Below are 20,260 nucleotides of genomic sequence, written 5' to 3'. Positions count from 1 at the left end.
GCGGGAGGAACAGCGGATTTTTTTTTTCTTTTTATATGAGCCAGTCTGACAGCAATCACGGGCCGTTCTTAGTGTAGACACACCTTGGAGAACTTTTACTTGACATTCGAGAATCATCGAACCCCATTGTAAGACTGCCGCCAGGAAAGGGCACACAATTTTTTTTACTTTGGCCAACTCGAAAGTAGCTCGAAAGTAGATTTTTCGGGCGGTTCTGCTGCGCGACCCCGTGGCCTTGTCGGCATAGGAAAAAATGGGAGAGCCGACTTACCGTAGTCAATGCGCCTACGCGCGGTTCCGCGGTGTTTTCGAACGGTGCGAATCATCGTCGCGAATCTGGTTTTGACGCTCCTGGAACAGAGGAGCCAATCACAACACCAGAGGCAGCAGAAAATGAGCGAAGCACCGACGTGCAACATTTATATAATTCAGTTCAGCAGCCGCAGCACCGATAACGTCTGTCATGCAATAAACGATACGCGTACATCCAGCGCTACATTCTTCTTGCGCCCGCTGAGCCTGCCCTCGCCCCTACGACCACCGTTGACATGTCACTATTTGTGTACAACCCGGCAGTACCCTCAAGCACTTGATGGAACGGCTCTTCAACATTGCCAACAAAGCGCTGACGAGAAAACAGGTTCCTCAGTCAGATACCAACATCGAGATGGGACTTCGCTGAGTGAAAACAAGAATTTACTAAGTTGCGAATATGTATCCTGGACATTATTTTCTGCTCACACTCCGATATTGAATCAGCACTCATTAAACGCCTATGTGTTGTTCTTTTCGATGTGGTTTCCTGTGCAAGAAATTTATTTATATTGGTGCATGTGTGGGAATTTCTGTTTCAATATCTGAAGCGCAGTACTATGACGGCGCATTTGAAGAGCGACGTGGAAAGTGCCCCATGTGTTGCACTTGTAATAGACGAGCACGAAAGCTGCAGTTAGACATGTCTGTAGTATGGCTGGTGGTCTCTAAAAATTCGTCCAGGAGCGTTTCCTGAGATTCATTTTGTCTACACACAACCTACTGCCGGCGATGTCAAATTCGTAAAATATGTGTAGCTCGGTGTTAGCTTTAAATTGCTCACCTTATTTCGCCTCAGGGTTATCCCGCACTCTATTTGGTTAAAAATTCAAATGTACCGTAAAAGTAACGACACGTTCCAATTTTCGAAAAGTAACTGGAACGCGTTCCTTTCGCTTTGAAGGAACTTGTAACGGGAACTCGTTCCAAGATTGGGAAGGAACGAGGAACGAGCCTTCGTTCCTGTTTTAGAGGAACGTGTACAACACTGCGCCCCTGTCTATGTGACGCGTTTAAAGAAGCGACAAAGAAATTTTAGGGACCGTTGTACTGCTAAACGTCCGGCCAGTCTCTGCATTGAACGCGCCTGCACCCAAAGCGCTTGGAAGGGATATGGCGGCGAGATGTCACGCGATGCGAGTAAGCCAATCGCTTCGCTGGCGGCGCGCGGAAAACAGTTATTTTTCTTTGTGTCTTATATATATATATATATATATATATATATATATATATATATATATATATATATATATATATATATATATATATACATATATATATATATATATATATATATATATATATATATATATATATATATATATATATGAAGGAAAGGAGATGATTTTCAAGGGCTCGTTTTATCTTTGTTAGACACAATATTAAGGAGAACTAACAGACAATAACGCCAAGGAAAGTATAGGGGGTGTGATCTTCAGATCACACCCCCTATACTTTCCTTGGCGTTATTGTCTGTTAGTTCTCCTTAATATATATATATATATATATATATATATATATATATATATATATATATATATATATATATATAGTTGAAAAAAATCAAGCACGTAGGAAAAATTGTTCAGTAAAGGACTGACGTTTCGGCCGCGGGACCGGCCTTCGTCGGACCGGCCTCCGACGAAGGCCGGTCCCGCGGCCGAAACGTCAGTCCTTTACTGAACAATTTTTCCTACGTGCTTGATTTTTTTCAACTTTTACTTCCGGGTCCTTTGTTAGCACTTTATTGTTTATATATATATATATATATATATATATATATATATATATATATATATATATATATATAAGGCACAAAGGAAAATAACCCACAAAAACTCCGACGCGCGGAATCGAACGGGTGACCACTCACTTCCCAACGCGTGGCGTTAGACGTTAGGCCACGAACAGCAACGTCTTTCAGCCTGCTAACGACGAGCTATTTATATACGCCATGTGCTTCAGCATGCTTTCTTAGTCACCACATAGATGGCGCGCTTTAAAGATCGTCGCCCTGCTCCTGCGAACGCCGTTGCTCTTCGCCCTACAGCGCGTGGCCGCCTTCGTGCGCTTATCTCGAGGAAAGAAGGGGGCGGCCGGGGGGGGGGGGGCTGGAGCGGGGGGTTGTATGTTTTGTGCTTTCCACGCTGAAGTCACAGATCGTACGAAGGTCACTTCGCTCGCTGCAGCGGCTGCGTTTGCGAAAGGAGCGCGCTGTTCAAACAGAAATAAGGAACAACTGTGACAGTTAGTTCACACTCGTCCTGTGTGTACCCGTTCGTTCGTTTTGTGCGTCCTGCTTTATGTTTGAGCAGTGCGCTTCAAGTGTCGAGCTGTGACGCATGATAGTTCGCGCTCGTCCTGGGTGCGTTCTTTTCGTGCGTCCTTTGGACTCGAGCGACGCGCTGGCAATTTTGAGCTGCTTTCCGTTCTTCGCGGTACATTCCAATTTCATGCTATCGCATTCATTGCTTCGCCGGTGCGACGAAACTGTGATTTTTTATTCGCTCTGTTAGGACAGTTCGTTAGAAAGTATACCGTCCTCGCTAATGCGCGGTAACATTGCCTGAAAATCATTTTCTGAAAGCCTGGAGAAGCTGTTTGTACCCGAGAAGATAACGTGATGCAATGTCGAAATATGTTTGAATGTCCATCTAATAAGCGCCCCGATCACTTGTTAATGAAGATATATAAATTAGCTGTGGAATGTCACAAGACAGGGACCATGCTCTATTTAATTGACTCCCTCGTTTCGCACAGCAATTTTCTTGGTTCTTGACTGCATTGCGAATAGGAAAATTCAAAATCAGAAAAGTAAAGATAGTAAGGCAGAGTCGATGGACTGGTTGTGAAATTCGTAGTAATTTCTTTCACCGACATCTACAATAGAGTCACTGGAAAATTTTTCTAGTGACGTACAGAGGGCCCACGACATCGCGACGGAACTTCGACTTCCAGTCCCATCGTGGGAGGCGCTACCAACTTGATCTGGGGGCCTCCGGCTCCCCAGATTCGAGTTCCTCAAGACTCCAATAAAGTTCTTGTCATGTCATGTCATGTCATGTCTAATCTACAATGTCCAACAGCGCCACGTGGTTGGAGAACAAGTGTTCCCGACGGTGCCTACGAACGCTAAACTGGACGCGACAATTTGAACATGTTATAGATTGCTGCTGTTACGCGGCTTCTTTCGTCGATGATTGAGGTACCTCTCTATCTCCGCTCCATTTTTACAGGCAGAACAGAGTGCGGTTCTTTCCTCCGTCCTTTTCGGTAAAAATTTTGTTCATACCGATTCATCCAAACCGAAACAAATGTTTTTGCCCCAGACTCAATTTCTAGCTGAAAATGCGTCTTGTGTCAATGTGCTTGGCATAAGGATGTATTCTTTCGTTACATACAAGACGGGTTCGCAGGCAAGAGCTACACAGATTTAAATAAAAAAATGAACTAAAGTTTGTTTATATGGCCCGCATTCCGAAAGAAATGACACCCGTCACGGCGTTCTGTCCTCTACGTGGGCGCGGCCAGCGGTTACAACGGCCTCCCGTTAGGGGGTCCTGTCAGTAACTCCTCAGGGTCCAATGAAGTTCGTTGTCTGTCTGTCTGTCTGTCTGTCTGTCTGTCTGTCTGTCTGTCTGTCTGTCTGTCTGTCTGTCTGTCTGTCTGTCTGTCTGTCTGTCTGTCTGTCTGTAAACAAAGTTTTATCTAATGGGTTTGTAAATGCCGCAGTATCTGTAAGTGGGCTGGCCTGCATGGATGATATTGAAGAAAAAGTACGCGTAGTAGCTTGTGCTAAGGAAAACACGGCAGACTTTGGAAGCCATAGCGTGCTCCTTCTTTTCCGTCATTGATTCTTACAAGTAGAATGAACGCACCCCTTCATCCCTTTTAAGATAGACCGAAGGGAATCTTTTCCCGGAACTCGTTGCAAAGGTTAAATGCTGTGCCTTACACCCTTTCTTCTCGTTGAACAAAGAGTAAATCATCTTCTGCTGACTCCCCTTCCTCCCCTCTCCCGCCCCCTCTCTGTCCGCATAGTAAACTTTTCTATTCTTTCATGGTTCAAAACTCCCCCCCCCCCCTTCCCTTTCATCATGATGCGCGGGAATTAGGGCTTGAACTGGTTTTGCGGTAGATAAGCACGGCTTCGCGCACCATGTCCAATCGCTTCTTATGATGACGCTCACTTTTACGTTCCCCATTCCAACCTTGACACAAATACACCAAGCCTATCTCCTCTACAAACCTGTCGTAAAGCGAAAAAAAAAAGCGAACTCTGCCTTTTACATGACTGTATATGGTTCCTACGCTCAATAGACGCATATTCTGACGTATTGCATCCAGCGAAAAGCATCATACACGGTCTTCAATGCATCTATAGATAGATAACTCGCAACCCAAACACCAGGGACCCATTCTTTTCTTTGTTTGTTTATTCCACGTTACAGGTGAAAAGCTCCAGACAGGGCGAAGAATGTTATCTCATACAGCAAGAACGGTAGCAAACAAATCATTCGGGACAAACACATTTGACATTCGGGGTTCACACCTTCTGCATTCGATGGAACACTATGCGAGTATAAATCGGTATAGTCCATCATTCTGTGTTTTTGTTGACAGAGCCCAAGAAGAAAAAAAAAAAAAAACAAGTTTCAAACGTAATATCGTTGTTGAGCTATGTGAAACATGCGTACTCGCTGTGCTATATATTTGCGAGAAACGTCGCGAAAGAATTCTGAAACAGAGAAGCGCTGTCATAAAAAAAAAAGAAAACCCTCAGTGGCTAAGCGACACCAGAATGAGATGACGAAGTAGAAGCGAGTAGTACGCAGTGTTCGCATATGCGGCGTGTCCGACATTCGATTCACGCAGTCAGATATTTTGCAATGTTTAGAATACTCCAACTCGATCTCACATGTTCAAGAATGGTCCATTATCCAGCCGTCACGAAAAAAGCCAAAAGTGCTCACTCCTACACAACTGCTTTGCATAGCCGCTACAGCGCATTCGTATACGGTTCGTCCGACACGTTGGTGGTTACGGCGTTCGGTTGCTGACCCGAATGTCGCGGGTTCGATCACGGCCGCGGGGCACGCATTTCGATGGAGGCGAAATGCAAGAGGCCCGCGCGTACCTGTGCGATGTCAGTGCACGTTAAGGAACACCAGATGGTCGAAGTTTCCGAAGCCCTCCATTATGTCGTGCCTCATAATCATATATGGTGGATTTTGCACGTAAAACCCCAGATATTATTATATTCGTATACCGTTAAGATATAATCACAGAATGCAAGCGTACGTGTTTAGCCCACTGCCTAAGAAAGACACTTGGGTTATGAGCGTGGTGCTGTATATGCTGGAAGCCAAGACAAGGACATTTATTCAGCTGAATTTCCCTCCTACGTTGTGATTGGTCGTACGTGACAGAGGGACGAAAACGAATATTAATATTAGCTCTACTCTGTAATCGTTGCCACGTGCACGAGACTGCGGCTGCAGTGTACAAAAACTACTCCCCATGTAATCACCTATGGTCCTTTAGTGTAAATAAACAAAATAAAAAAATACGGTGTAGCATATGAAATGCGTGACCAAAACGAGTGCCACGAGCGACAGTTGCCGTTCCGGACCCGTATTCACGAAAACGTCGTATTAGGATAAACATTTTCGTAACAAAATATTTCAGCCAATCGCGATGCGTGACGTTTCATTGACGAAGCGGTTGAACAACGGGAAAAGGCACTTACGAAAGAGAAGTTTTGCGAATTCGCCCCCGGGCATTTTTTATTCAAAATATTATACTCTGCATATACTATATACGTGCACTAAAAGCCATAAGTGAAAAAGCATACACTGTATTGCTTGTTACAGTACCAGCGCTTATAGTCATAAGTGTCCGCCGGTTATCGTGATGGCTGCCGCAGCGCATAATCTCAAGTATCGTCTGTTGAAACCACGTAATAAATTTTGGGGTATATATGTAATAACCATAACACCTTTAACTGCATCGCGCAATTTATATATACGCGAGTTACCTTTCAAGGGATGTTTCGCCATAAAGTTCATTATATAATAGGTTATGTCTTAATAAAATTTATGTCGATCATAAAATTAGAGAAGTTTAGGAGAAGAAAAATTAGGTGCAGAAGACGTGTGGCCGAATGGTTAGGGTACAATACATTTAATCAACCCTATAGTTACTTGAAGCATACGCGACATTATTGATCACCTCTCTACCTTGCGAGAAAATCGTTATCTTCTTTAGAACCTCAATCACTGCAAAATATCATGCGGTAAGTCTTCCTTAATTGCTGCAGCCTATCTCTGCAAGCGGATTTCTTCGCTTTTTGTGACGCGTTGCGAAATATGAAGCATCACACCTGCCCAGGAAATGTTAAAAACCGGTTACGCCTAACCTCCGGTGATACTGAAATGGCGAATAGTCCCTAATGCTCATTAATCTGCCACACAAAGAAGTCATCGCCTTGACGAAGACGTGGCGGGAAAAGAAGAAAAAATACAGTTCAGTGTGTTTCGGTAAAAACACATCCATTGCAGAGTATGTGAGACCGGATTCCCGGGAAACTGAAATTGCAATGGAAGACTATAAAATGACTGTACAAATTGACATTTCTAGTGAGTGAAGGAAAGAAGATGGCTTTTAAAGGCTCGTTTTCCTTTGTTAGACACAATATTAATGAGAACGAACAGACAGCAATGCCAGGGAAAGTATAGGGGATGTTATTTGTAATAATTGAGATATAAATGTGAAGAAAGTAAAGTGGACGAAAAGATAACTTGCCGCCGGCACGGACCGAAGCTGCGACCTTCGAATAACGCGTCTGATGTTCTACTACCGAGCTTCGGCGGCGGTCATCCCCCCGTCCACTTTATAGGGTATATATGTGAATTTAAACCTAGGAATGTTAGTCAGCGCAGATCGCAGCCATGGCGGCCAGTGTGGAACACTTTTTTCTGCCTTTTGGCGTCACGTAACACGTCGTTTTTTTTACAAGCTGGCAGCTGACCAATAATCCCTGCCATACTACCTGAAGGCATCAAGTCTGCCAGAACGAGACCCTTGCTATGAATGAAGGAAAGAAGAAGGCTTTTAAGGGCTCGTTTTTCTTTCCTAGAAACAATATTAATGAGAACTAACACACAATAATGCCAAGGAAAGTATAGATGTTATTTCTAATAATAGAGATTTCTCACTTATATCCCTATTATTGCAAATAACATCTCCTACACTTTACTTTGCATTATTGTCTGGTAGTTCTCATTAATATTTCTAGTGAGGTATTTTAACGTGGTACCTCTAAAAGTTCTGTATGTCAGTGACAGCAAACTTGTTTATTTTTTTTCTTTCTTGCTCTCCACTATAACAGCCGCGTTCTTACTTCAACCGCGCTGTCTTATGTCGTCGTGCGCCCGACGTCCCTATAAAATATTCTTTCACACTGAACATGTAATTAAAATCCGGAGAAAAATAAATGAATGCAATAATTGCCGAAGTTATGCATAGTCGAAATTATTTCTTGCCTTTAACAACGTCTTTTACTGCGTACCGTGACCTACGCCAAAATCACGCCATGCACAAGTGCAATCCGTCGCCGGCGACTTGAGCATGCGTGAAATAATGACAACATTTGGTAAGAATACAGGCTCATTTATTGGTGACTTCGATGGCTCCATTTTCGATGGAGGCGAAAATGTTTGAGGCCCGTGTACTTAGATTTAGGTGCACGTTAAAGAACCCCAGGTGGTCGAAATTTCCGGAGCCCTCCACTACGGCGTCTCTCATAATCATATCGTGGTTTTGGGACGTAAAACCCCAGATATTATTATTGTTTGTTGGTGACTTGAGGACAAAATTTCCAGAGAGCTTCGGCGGTCCTAATGCTGCAGATCTTTGGCCGGGTCTCGTCGTGGGCACTGCTGGCTATGCTGTTGAAAGTGGCACTCGGCTATCACTTCTTCGCACAATTCACAAGGCACAGGAGTGAACTTGCATTGTTCATCGCAGTGCTTCTTTAGGTGTCGCAGTTTCATCCTGTAGGGGCAGCCAAGACGAAAGTTCATGCACAGCACAGTTTTCTTAAGCAAGTAGCGTGAGTTCTCCACAACCTGGATGCCGGAATTCACGAGCGGCACACGGTGTAAGGGACAGACGGGGCGGCGGCTGCTGCCTCGGCAACGGACGAAAGCGCGAGTGACGCATCTCTTGCATCCCACATGGCCGCACGGGAGCGGAATCACCCGGGCTGGAACATTGGTACACATTACGCATACGCGAGAAGTCGGGAGGCGCTCCAAGAACGAAATCTTTCGTCCTGTCTTCAGTTAATCGCGGTCAAACCCGCTCAGGACGTAAGCTGGCCGGCAGGCGTTGAAGTCTGCGCTGTTCCGCGCTTGCGAAGGGTGGAACTTCGTTGCTTCTTCAGAACGTCGGTCTTCTGGTCCGTCTCCGTCACGCTCCTGCGATGATCCTGGTTGAGCCATCACCAGAATGGTTTTGGGATATCGAAGTCACGGCAAGGTGGCGTAACGTACCGGGCAGGGAATGTACCTGGTATGGCGCCGCTCTCGCACCTGCACAATATAAGCGCGGGTCTTGTACGAGGGAAAGGGAGAGTGAAAGGGTGGTATCTATACGGCGGTTCCCAATTGGCTGTAGCGTTCGGTAGAGGGCGGGTCTGACAGAGTCACGTGGTGGCCCGCTCTTCAATGGACTTTTGTGGAGATAATGGAACATTGAAGGTCACGGGGGTGCTCGACTGGCATCTTCGAAAGAATTAAGTGAAGGTGAAAGAGGCAAAGAATGGGATGCTAACAAAAGCCGCGCAAAGAAAGCAGACGTGACTCATACCCTTGCCTGTGTATTTCCTGTTTTGAATAGTCAGAACTCTCCCTGCCCCCCCCCCCTCCTTCCTCGCGTATATTGGAATCTTTCTTTCAATACCAGGAAGTGTTAAGGTGCATAGGAATCCAGGTAAGTTCTCAAGTATGCTGATTCGGGTATTGGGGGAAAGGGTAGTAAGACAGGAGATTAGGCTTTTTGCTGAGTCACATTAAGTGCCATTAGCATCGCGCAAGCAAAGTTTGAGTGCGAATGCCTTTTGCATAGTTACTCTTGAAATTATAACTCAGTGTCTTGGGAAAGCACTTGTTTCATTATAGAAATATATGAAAATAACAACAATTATTACGGACGGCCTGTATATTAAAAAACCGGCGCAGGTGATCTTTGGACTGTTCGCCTTCGACGGGAGATGCACTCGCTTCAACGTTCAACTCTCAGTGCAGCGGACAGAAACCCGTTTTTTTGTTTTTGTTTTTTTTTAGTTTAGAGCCTTATACGCCTCATGAGACGAAAAACTGGAGTGGTCACTATACACTACAAAAAGAGAACAAACCTAAAAATATCGCGACTCGAGAGCTGTGCGTTCAGTTCGTGTATCGGCGGTCGTGTGAATAAAACAGAAATCGCTGCTCAGGCAGTTCGCGCCAATGCGGTAATGCGTCTTCGATTGCGAGTGCCGCCGTAATTCGTAAATGTAACCAAGTACTGTATTCGTTCTGTTAGGCCAGTTCGTTAGAAAGTGTACCGTCCGCGAGTATGCGCGGTAACATTGTCTGAAAATCGTTCATTCATTTCGGAAGTATTCCTGGAGAGGCTGTTTGTACGCAAGGAGATCACGTATACAATATCGAAATATTGTTGAATATCCAACGCAGTGGTTCTCAACTGGAAGTTCGCGAAGCAATTTTGGTGTATCCGCGAAACCCATCCTCGAATAAAATTTAATAAAATCCTTTTTTGGACGCAGACTATGTCCCGTGACAGCGGCCCCTTCTGATTTCTTATATGCTTCATCACATAACGTTCTTGCATTGCAGCGGAGCTGACCTATGTTTGCCCTTCTTCATGAGATGGTTCTAAAGCATTTGTTGCAGTTTTTTACAACATACGCTTTTCCCAGGCTTGTATACTTGAAGAGCAAGTATAACTAGAAACAGGTGGAATGTGGCTAGAGACCGCACAACTTATTGGCAAGCTGATGAGATGGAACCGGCGTGACACTTTCGTTTGACCATTATTTGCCAGCGAGAACGAAAATATGCATCTATTTCAGGCAGCATGTTGTCTTAATTTATGACCCCCTTGCCCCCCATCCCTTTTATGTCACTGCAAGGGGCCTTTCATCACTTCCATCAGTCCACAAGGGGTACGAGAAACATCCGTGGATGAGAACCACTGGTCTAGTGAAACAGCGTCCCGCTGCATTGCAAATTGAGATAGCATAAATCAGGTAGGAAATGTCGGAACAAGGTGAACTATGCTCTCCAAAGTGGCCTCCTTTATGTAAGGTGGTATTGCACAGCAATTTTCTTGGTTCAATGACTGCTTTGCGAAAAACGAATCTTAAATACAGAAGGGTGAAGATAGTAAGGCAGAGCATACGGACTACGTGTGAACTTCATTGTCATTTATAACACCCACGTGTAGGACGTCCCATATCGTCACGTGGTTTGAAAAGTGGTCCCGGTGATAAATAGGAATTCGAACATGTTTTATTGCTGCTGTTACGCGGCTTCTTTCGTCGATGATTTAGGCACCTCTATATCTATTTTTACAGGCAGAGTAGAGTACAGATATATCTGTACTCTACTCTGCCTGTAAAAGTTTTACCCGGAAACGAAGGCTCCTATAGGAGCCTTCGTTTCCGGGTAAAACTTTCTTCATATTGGTTGATGCAAGTCGAAACAAATATATTTTCCGAAGACTCAACTTCTAGCCAGCTCCTTCTTTTCTAGAATGATTCTTACAAGTGGAATCAACGCACCCCTTCATACCGTTTAAAATGCAGCGAAGGAATGTTTTCCCGGAATTCGTTGCAAGATTTCAGTACTGAGCCAGAGACCCCTTCTTCTCTGTGAACAAAGAATGAATCATGTTCTACTGGCTCCCCTTTCTCCCTCAAAGTAAACTTTTTCCAGCCTTTTATTCTTCAAAGCACCCCCCCCCTCCCTTCCCCTTCACCGTGATGCGCGGGAAGAAGTGCCTTTACGAGAGACAAGCCACGCTTCGCGCACCATGGCTAATCTCTTTTTACGGTGACGTTCACTTTTACGGCCTCCTCTCCCGCCCTGACAGACATCACCAGGCCTAACTCCTCCACGAAACTGTAGTAAATCGAAAAAAAAAACTGCGCATTTTATGTGACTCTATAATATGGTTTATAAACACGATAGACTGATATTCTGATGTATGGCCTGCCGTAAAAAGCGCCAAACACGGTATTCAGGGCATCTATCGATAGATAACCCGCAACCCAATCACCGCAGACCTGTTTTTTTATGCTTGTTTATTGTATTCTACTCTTGAATCTATGCTCCCGCGTCCTCCAACGTTTTAATTTTGTCAAAGACGGCTTTTTCTTCCAAAGTGCGCTCTATCACGCGAGAACATGTCGCCAACAGGGGACTCAGTAGTCTGCAACACTCTAACCACAAGCGCCAGTGGCAGGGGGGGGGGGGGGGTTGGTGTACCTTTAAATTCTTCCACAGGAACTCAACGCTGGTTGCTTTCGTTATTTTGGATTTATGCGACACAGCAAGGCGATAATCTCCTCGCACCTGTCTTTCTCGGACTGCTCGCACAACCACTGCATTTGTTCTCTGCGTCTTTTCACATGGACAACGTAGCTTAACGTGACTGTCTACGTGACCTGTATCGCGTGGACATTGGATGCTCTATGTCCTAGCCAAATATAATGCCGCGGTGGCATTTAGGTGTCGTTTTACGTTACAATAATATATTTCCACGGACATAAAAATGTATTGTATTTTGGGAACTTGCCGAATTAACGAAATAATTCGAGCGTGGCAATCACTTGGTTAAGTAAAGCCGAAGATAAATAAATTCATGCGAAATGATGTAAACAGGAGGGCGAAATATACAAAAAGCGTGAAAAATATGTGATACGCATATGAATATAAAGTAAACCACTTGCTGTCTACTTCGTTCTACCTGTATTTGTACTTTTGTAAGCTACATATATTCGTTTGCTAGCTTTGATCACGAATATGTCTATATCAAATTTTAGGGAACATTTTAGAAAAAAAAAACAATGTCAATCTATGTTCGAATAAATACGCTAGTACCGACATCGTGCTGAGTCGGGTGGCGTTCAAAACGCCGAAAATCAAAATGACGAATTATCGGAATACCGAAGTTTAAAACACTGAAAATTCAAAAAGCCGAAAATATTAAAAACCGAAAAGTTAAAATGCAGAAAAATCAAAATACCGAAACATCAATATGCCGAAACACCAAAATGCCGGCGTCACCTAGCCAGGCCCGTAGCCAGCAATTTTTTTCGGGAGGGGGGGGGGGGCACTTGCTGAAAGCCTTGAAAAACGCCTATTTTTATTATTTTTTTCGGTAAAACACCCCCTTCCATCAGAATTTCGAGGGGGGGCCGGACCCCATACCCCCCCCCCCCCCCCTCCCTCTGGCTACGAGTCGTACCTAGCTATACTGGAAGATAAAGTATGTTGACAAGATAAAGTTGGCGACGGCCTTGTACGAAGTGCATGCGCTTTCGCCCTTTTTTCTAGTAGCCATGAAAGGTTCCTTTCGCATGGTTCAAGCCTTCAAAATAGGAAAAATATAATTCCGCATATCTCGTCGCATAGCAGAGCGATTTCTTGTTTGTGGCATTTCAGACAGATAAATAGTGCGCAATTCCCCGTAGAAAACCCAATTGTCCCGGTTGCCCAGAGCAGCTGTCATACAATTTTCGCGTAACTCTCGCTTCTTGCTTTGTGAGCGGCGGGGTCGGCCTCTGATCGCTCCCACGATGTCGTCTTCGATTCTAGCCCTTTTCATGGTGGCGATGAGGCGGAAGAGCATGACTTGCGTGGGTCACTGTCATGCGGGTATCACAAGGTCGTGCTCACCTTGCGAGTACCTCTTACAGTAGAGTCAGTAATGACTCTGGCGCTGCATTCGACTCGCTTCTCGCGCATGAACCTATTTTCTTGTCAAGCACGCAACCGTCTTTGCAGTTTTAAGTTTTGCTTTCCCGTTCTAGGAGCACACCACAACAGCGTCTTCGTTCATTTCCCTCCGAATCATCGAAATGATTACTGCCGCTCTTTTAGTCTGAAGACTGGGCAGCGCTGTTTTTTTTTTCTACTGACCCATAAGAGCTGTGCTGTCCGACTGATATGCCTAGCTTTACGACAGATAGAAAAATACGATATTTTATATCAATTTATTATATTGATACTGGTGCCTTTGCAGAAAGAGTAAACAGGCTCGTGTCAGATGACAAGTGATATGGCGGAAAACGAACAAGTGTAGTAACAAAGCGCGTCATTTCTTTTTCCCGTGGTTTTCGGCGGTATGTCTTTTCGGCATATTGACTTTTCGACATTTCGTTTCTTAGGCGTTTTAATTTTTCGGCCATTCAATTTTTCGGCGTTCTGACGTTCGGCCTTTTCATAATTCGGCCTCTTGATTTTCGGCGTTTTGATAGGGACCCTGCTGAGTCACGCGCCTGCATGGGCTGCTTTGTAACTTTAAGCTACAGAACCACGTGGTAGTTCTTTTTCTTACTACCGGCATACCGAGGTCGTTCCATAAGAGGACTACTCCTTACTTTAACTGCCCCCCCCTCCCCTCCCTGTGAGTAATGTGACTCACTACGACATACAATGGGCGCGTTGCTAATCCGGCAGTTAGTTCCCAAGAGGATTCTTTTCTTTTTTTGTCTCCTGCTACCTACCTCTAGTCCACGGACCGCTTTCGCGCTTCACGTTAAATCCTTGGAATCCTGGACAAAAGGCTTTGTCAAAATATAGTATCTGATGACTTGGAAGCCGCTGCCGGGAAACAGGTCGCGTTTCCCGGTGTTTGGTGGAACATCGGTAAAAAAAAAAAAAGGTAGACAGGGCCCTTGAATGGGAACAATAGCTGGTTCTGCTTGTCCAAGGGAGGAGTTAAAATTTTAAGTGCGAATGCACTTTATAAGCGACCCTGAATCCGCCGTCCCATAGCAACGGCGCGAGGAGCGGAGAGGAGCGTCTGTAGCAACGCCGCAGCGACGTCACGCCCCACGTGACTGCGCGCGCTCCGCCCTCCGCTCCGTGGCTGCGCGCGCCCCGCGCATTGCCTGTGGTGGTGAAGGCCGGCGGCGAGACGCCGAACGAAAGCGTGCGAAGCGAGCCGAGCACCCCGAAGCCGATCTGGCGCGGGGACGCGCGATGCGTGAGCGAGCGCAGGCCCTCGAATTCGATCGGCCGGACGCGCGCTTCAAGCGAGACTTTCTGGACCGCAGCTTCGGATATAGCTGCGCGGTGTGCGATCGACTGTGGTTCGACAACAACCTGAGCCCCATCTCGGGCGTTCGCAACGCCGCCAACAAGTTGAACGCGTTGCGGGTTCTTTGGAACGAGTTCGGAAGACAGATCATCATCATCAGTAAAAGTGCTTTGCACTTAAAAACGGCCAGACCACCGTGGGTCGGCTGGCGCGTGCTCTCTCGCTGCCGTCTCCTTCGCTCGGCTCTGCAGTTTAGTCGCGCGCGCCCCCTCATAGCATCACCCCGTGCTTCGCACTTCCTCATACTCCCCTTCGGGGAAATGCGGGTTTTTTTAGAAGAGATTGTCACGTGCCCATACGCAGTGACACTTTAGAAATTGGCCAATGAGGAGGCGTCCCAGTCGGTCAGATCGTATATGTACACGGAGAAAGCAGTGGCGACTTCCTTCGATCAGTTGAGTCCGCTAGCACTTCGAGTACGCAGCAGCAGTCGACTACGGTGTCTTGGAAAGAGGAAGGAGTGCGGCAAAACCTACGCCCCTGTTATCGTCAGCGCGACGCGGTTGCTCGTGTCTCGTTGAATCTGCCCGAATCGACTAGAGGCTTCGCACGTTCTTCGTTGGACTACGGCCGTCGTCTCCTTGCCACATCGTACAGCACCTTATAGAGGTAAGTGATATTTCCTACGTGGCGCCTATCATTGCGTTCTTAAAATAATAGATTTCAGCCGGCGCCGTTTTCGCTAGGGCTCGCTCCTGGTGGATTCCTGCTTACGTGCTTGTTCTCATGCGTCGAATTTTAATACATTTCAGGGTTCTTTTCTTTCAGTTAAAGTAAGCAGTAACATTACCTTCACTTGATCATGAGCTCCACGTGTAATCCGTGCGGGGTTTAATATGGAGAACTAACTGTTAAGTTAGCCTTTAATATTGTCAGTAAAAGATGGCGCCGCTATCCGCTCTTTCTGACCCGGTTGTACCTATGTGCGATTGCCGAGAGGGGAACTCAGGGGTTTAAGTAAACGAAGGAAAAAATGAACATGTCCGCTATGGATATCAGTAAAAGGCTTACAGTTAGTGAAGGATTCCCGGAAAAATATGGAGGCAGTGCAAAAAGAAAGTAGCATGAACATGGCAGCAAGTTACTAGTCTCTACAGGAAAAGGATGATTAATACCCTTGTTACACAGGTAGCCTAAACCGCGGTTACGCTAACCGCGGTTACGTTAACCGCGGTTCGCTGATGTTACACGGCACACGAAACCGCGGTTAGGCCGCTAACCGCGGTTTTAAGAAACCGAGCTTGGCAACCTCGGTTAGGCAGATAACCGAGAAAATGGCGGCGCCCACCACCGATGAGTGCATGCCGGCGAGCGCGCGTGAAAAACGAACGAACTGGACGACACGGACCACGGAAAGCCTGATAAGGTTGTGGGAAAATCATTTGCGTGATCTGCGGAGCACGTCACGCGATGCAAAGGTGTACGCGGCAATTACAGCCGAGTTAAACGCCGAAGTTCCGCCTGACGCAGACCAATAGACCTTATGCAAAATTGCTGCCATCTGTCGGAGGTTTGACGAAACTACCGATTCGGCGCCATGTTGGAGGCTTGTGTCCGAATCGTATGGCTATCGCTGCTATAACTTCTTGCTTGTATCTGCGTTGATAGTCGGCAATCGGGGCATAAAAATGTCAGACGAGCCTGTACACGTTACCGGAATTTCCTAGTTTTTACGTTGGCAATTATTAAGTGTGAAGAACTGCCTCGCAACGAGAAGAAGGTTGTCACCGAGTCAGATATAAGCCGGTCGTCACTGAGACTGAAGCTTTGCGCTTGGTTATAAATTTTGTCTGTTTTTAGTGTAGCGAATGAAGCGTTGTTATATAGCTATCGGAATATCATGCGTGTGGTGTAGGATTTTGGGGAGGAGGCATTAGCGCGCGACGTGGCTGAGCACAGCAATGACGGTAAGAAAGTGCTGTTGACCCATTTCAAAGTGTATTTCATAAGGGACAGCTACGTCGACCACATGTATTGTGCATCTTATTTAAAAAAAAAAAACGTTGTCCTGTTTGTTGTTTTTGAAACAATTTAGTCACTGATGTATGTTTTGCATAGAGCTACCGCACGATTAAAATGTAAGAAATGTCCGCTTCTCACGCACGTGAAAAGTGAACATGAAACGCGTTAGTTACTCCAAGAAGTAGGCGTCGATTAGCTAGTATTTTATTGAATAGCCTTCCGACATGTACTCGTAAATAACGCGATCCGCCAAGAGTATTCGCGCTCACATCGTCGCTTTCGGGGCCTACTCGCGCCTTACAATTTCAACCCGTTGCAGCAAGGCAGTTTTGCGTCGCCGACTGAACGCTTGCGAAACCACCTCAGCGCGTAACCAACGGTAGCGCACCGATGGTCGAATGTAACACATCTGCGGGAACACCATTTTTTTTTTCAGCTTCATACGAAAAGTGCCACACAAAAGCATCTCTTAATATTTCATAGCACACAGGGGTGGATACAGGATTTTTTTCCGAAGGTCGATCAGCGTCAGCTGGGAGAACCTGACATGTGCTCTTCTTGGGGTATAAATAAAAAAATAAAGTAGGGGGGAGGGGTTGTCAGGCCATCCGGGCCGCCCCTCTGAATTCGGCAGCGACAGCACATGAAATGCTTGAAAAATACGCATAGTGAAGCAATACGCGCGCAAAGCACCCCGCCAGACGCTTCCTTTTAAAGCTACACAATCGAAAATAAACTACAAACAACACCCTTCAGCACAATCGGTTCGTTCGCTGAAATTCGATGACGCACACTAGCTACCTGTCTAACATGTAATTGTTATCGAAATGAAATAAACAAAGTAATGCTATCAACAGCAGCGCCGGTATGCGCGAGTAGCCGCGATGCAGCTTTGGAGCTCGCACACGAAGTCGGTTTGTCTGTGCCTGCAAACGTACACGGCGCGAAAACTGTCTCGTTCCGGCATGACACGAAAGAGTGTTCTCCGATGAGTGTCGATGCTGTCACATACCGCATCTATTAAGAACGGCGAACGTAAACATGGCGTTAATCGTAAGCAGTAGCCGTAGACCGGGAACGATCTGCCGCTTGCCGTCGGCCGCAAGGAAATCTAATAACACATGGAGGCTAGTTTCCTGCTAACCTTTTTTCAGGGTCCCATTTTCCTCAATCTCAGCAACACGGCACACGAAAATATGTCGGCATTGCCGTTCCTATCAGCCGCCACACGTCGATAAGTACGCTCCGTGTGTGCACATGCGGAGCACGCTTAGCCTTCAACATGGCGGAAATGCGCACTGCGGCCGCTAGATGGCAGCAGATTTTGCATAAGGTCTATTCATCAGGGGCGTAGCCAAGGGGGGGGTTGGGGGGGTTCAAACCCCCCCCCCCCCGAAATTTTTCAATTTTGCTTGTGTATGTGTGCACGCACACATACAAACGCACGCACGAACATCCATAATGTATGGTTGAACCCCCCCCCCCCCCGAAAAAAATTTCTGGCTACGCCCCTGCAATTCATGCCAAAGCAAGTCCGGATGGATGCTTTCGCGCTGTGTAACATCGGCGAACCGTGGTTGGCGCTAACCGCGGTTCAACGCGGTCAACCGTGGTTGGTCGTAACCGCGCTTGCTTTGCCTGTGTAACATGGGTTAAGTCATGCATGCAAACATACTTAAAGATTCAAGTTCTTGGCTCAATAGTCATGATATCAATTAACGCTCATAGAATCCATTTCTTATGGCCACCACGGAACCACTAGACCTACGTCTCTCTCGTTTTTTTTTTCTTTTTTTGCTTTTAGCATGTATATTATTGGCGGAAGGACACTGAAATTGGGTACGTCTGTGCACGCGTTACGTAGCGCTTTTATTCAACTTGTAGTTATTTCCAAGTTGATTTAGCGAGTGAGGTCTCATTTGTGTAGTAGCCCGAGAAGCCTAACCTGTGTGCTAGGCCGTGCTAGGCTAGGCTTCCGGGAAGGCTCCTTCTTAGCGGTCCGATCTCTAAGCGCGTGCGCCTGGAATTTGTCGTCAGAATTTGATTTTTTTCTTTCCCGCATCGTGATGACGCCTGAACGCTAAGCGCGAGATCGATAACTATTTCCAGTTTCCCGTGAGCAAAAACATGGCCTTCGAGACCTGTAGCTTCACATTGACGGTAGTACGTACGACGTAATTAGCTAGTAAAACTACGGCCTTTGAGATCTGTGTCTTTCGCCTGGAGCTTTTTCGTACGGTCATTATCAGCAGTGCTCGCGCTTCGGCGTCCTGTTTCCCATTGTATGATCACGTTGCTTTGCGTTTCCGAGTTAATTTTTTTTTTGTGTGGCAGGAAAGTTTTGCCACTGCCATTTTGAATTTAGACGGCAAACCGGCAATACATTCTCCCTCCACTCTGCCGATTATTTGGAATTGATCGGGGGGGGGGGGGGGGTGCTTGCTCTGCATTTTAGGGTAAGATGTTAGCGCATCTGTTCCCTGACCCCCTCATCTCTCTCCCTGTCCCTTAAAGAGGTCCAGAACCACTTTTTGTCGTATTCGTTGAATGACCTGAGTATCGAAGTTTATCGCCTCACGAAACTATTTCTCGAATCTGTCAAGAACGACCGGAGTTACAGGCGGTTTGTGCAGAGCAAATGTCCCGTAGTCAAGGGACATTTAGTATACAGGGCGGCCAGCTTTTCACACAAAATTTGTCCACCATCTTGCAAGAAATCTGCTGTTACTTGCCTCTTTGCATTCTCACCAGGGCTTTCTTTTCTTCGTCAGACGTCACTGGTAGGGTGTCCGATTCCTCTGGACTACTACTTCTTCCATTATCGTCCTGGTTGTGCCGGATACGGTACAGGGCTCTGTAGAACTCTTCAGCTACTTTAAGCATCTTATTCATATTGGTAGCTATCTTGCCTTCCTCGTTTTTTAATGTATATACCTGGTTTCTGTCTGTGCCCAGCTTTCTCGTCATCGCTTTTAAGCTTCGTCAGTTCTTTAGAGCATGTTCGATTATTTCCATGCTGTACTTTTCTATGTCGGCTACCTTACTCCAGATGATTTACTTCGAAAGCTCAGATAGTTATATTTTAACCGTTCTATTCTGCTAGTTAAATTCTGTACCCCATTAAAATTATCTATGCACACAACAACGCTCTTAAGACAGCCTGCCGAACTGTTAAGGTTAACTATGATAGCGGTGATAATTTCTGAATGTCCTTGCAGTGTTCTTTCTGCGACCCATGTTTAAAACGTACCGGAGAAAACCTCTTCGCTTAATGCCTATTTTTTGTTTAAAAAGGGCGACTACATGCAGCTTCGCTAAGGCTAGTGATCTATAGTGATTCTCTGTTTTTGCATTACAAATACAAATTCAAGTGACTGCAGATGAAAGTCAGTAGTTATTGCTCTATAAGCCAGCGCTGTAATTTTAGCATATCGGCGAATAAGCTAATGAAATTTTCCCTGCGTAATCTTTCCCGCTATTGTGGCTACGTAACTTGTCCTATATCGTCTAAGCAACTGTATATACGAGTTTTGTGCAGCACGGAAATACTGCAACGCCCTTGCCGCATCTTATTGTGTCGTTTGGCTACAGA

Source organism: Rhipicephalus sanguineus, chromosome 4 (assembly GCF_013339695.2).
Source record: "Rhipicephalus sanguineus isolate Rsan-2018 chromosome 4, BIME_Rsan_1.4, whole genome shotgun sequence".
NCBI lineage: Eukaryota > Metazoa > Arthropoda > Arachnida > Ixodida > Ixodidae > Rhipicephalus > Rhipicephalus sanguineus.
This window is presented reverse-complemented; position numbering follows the sequence as displayed.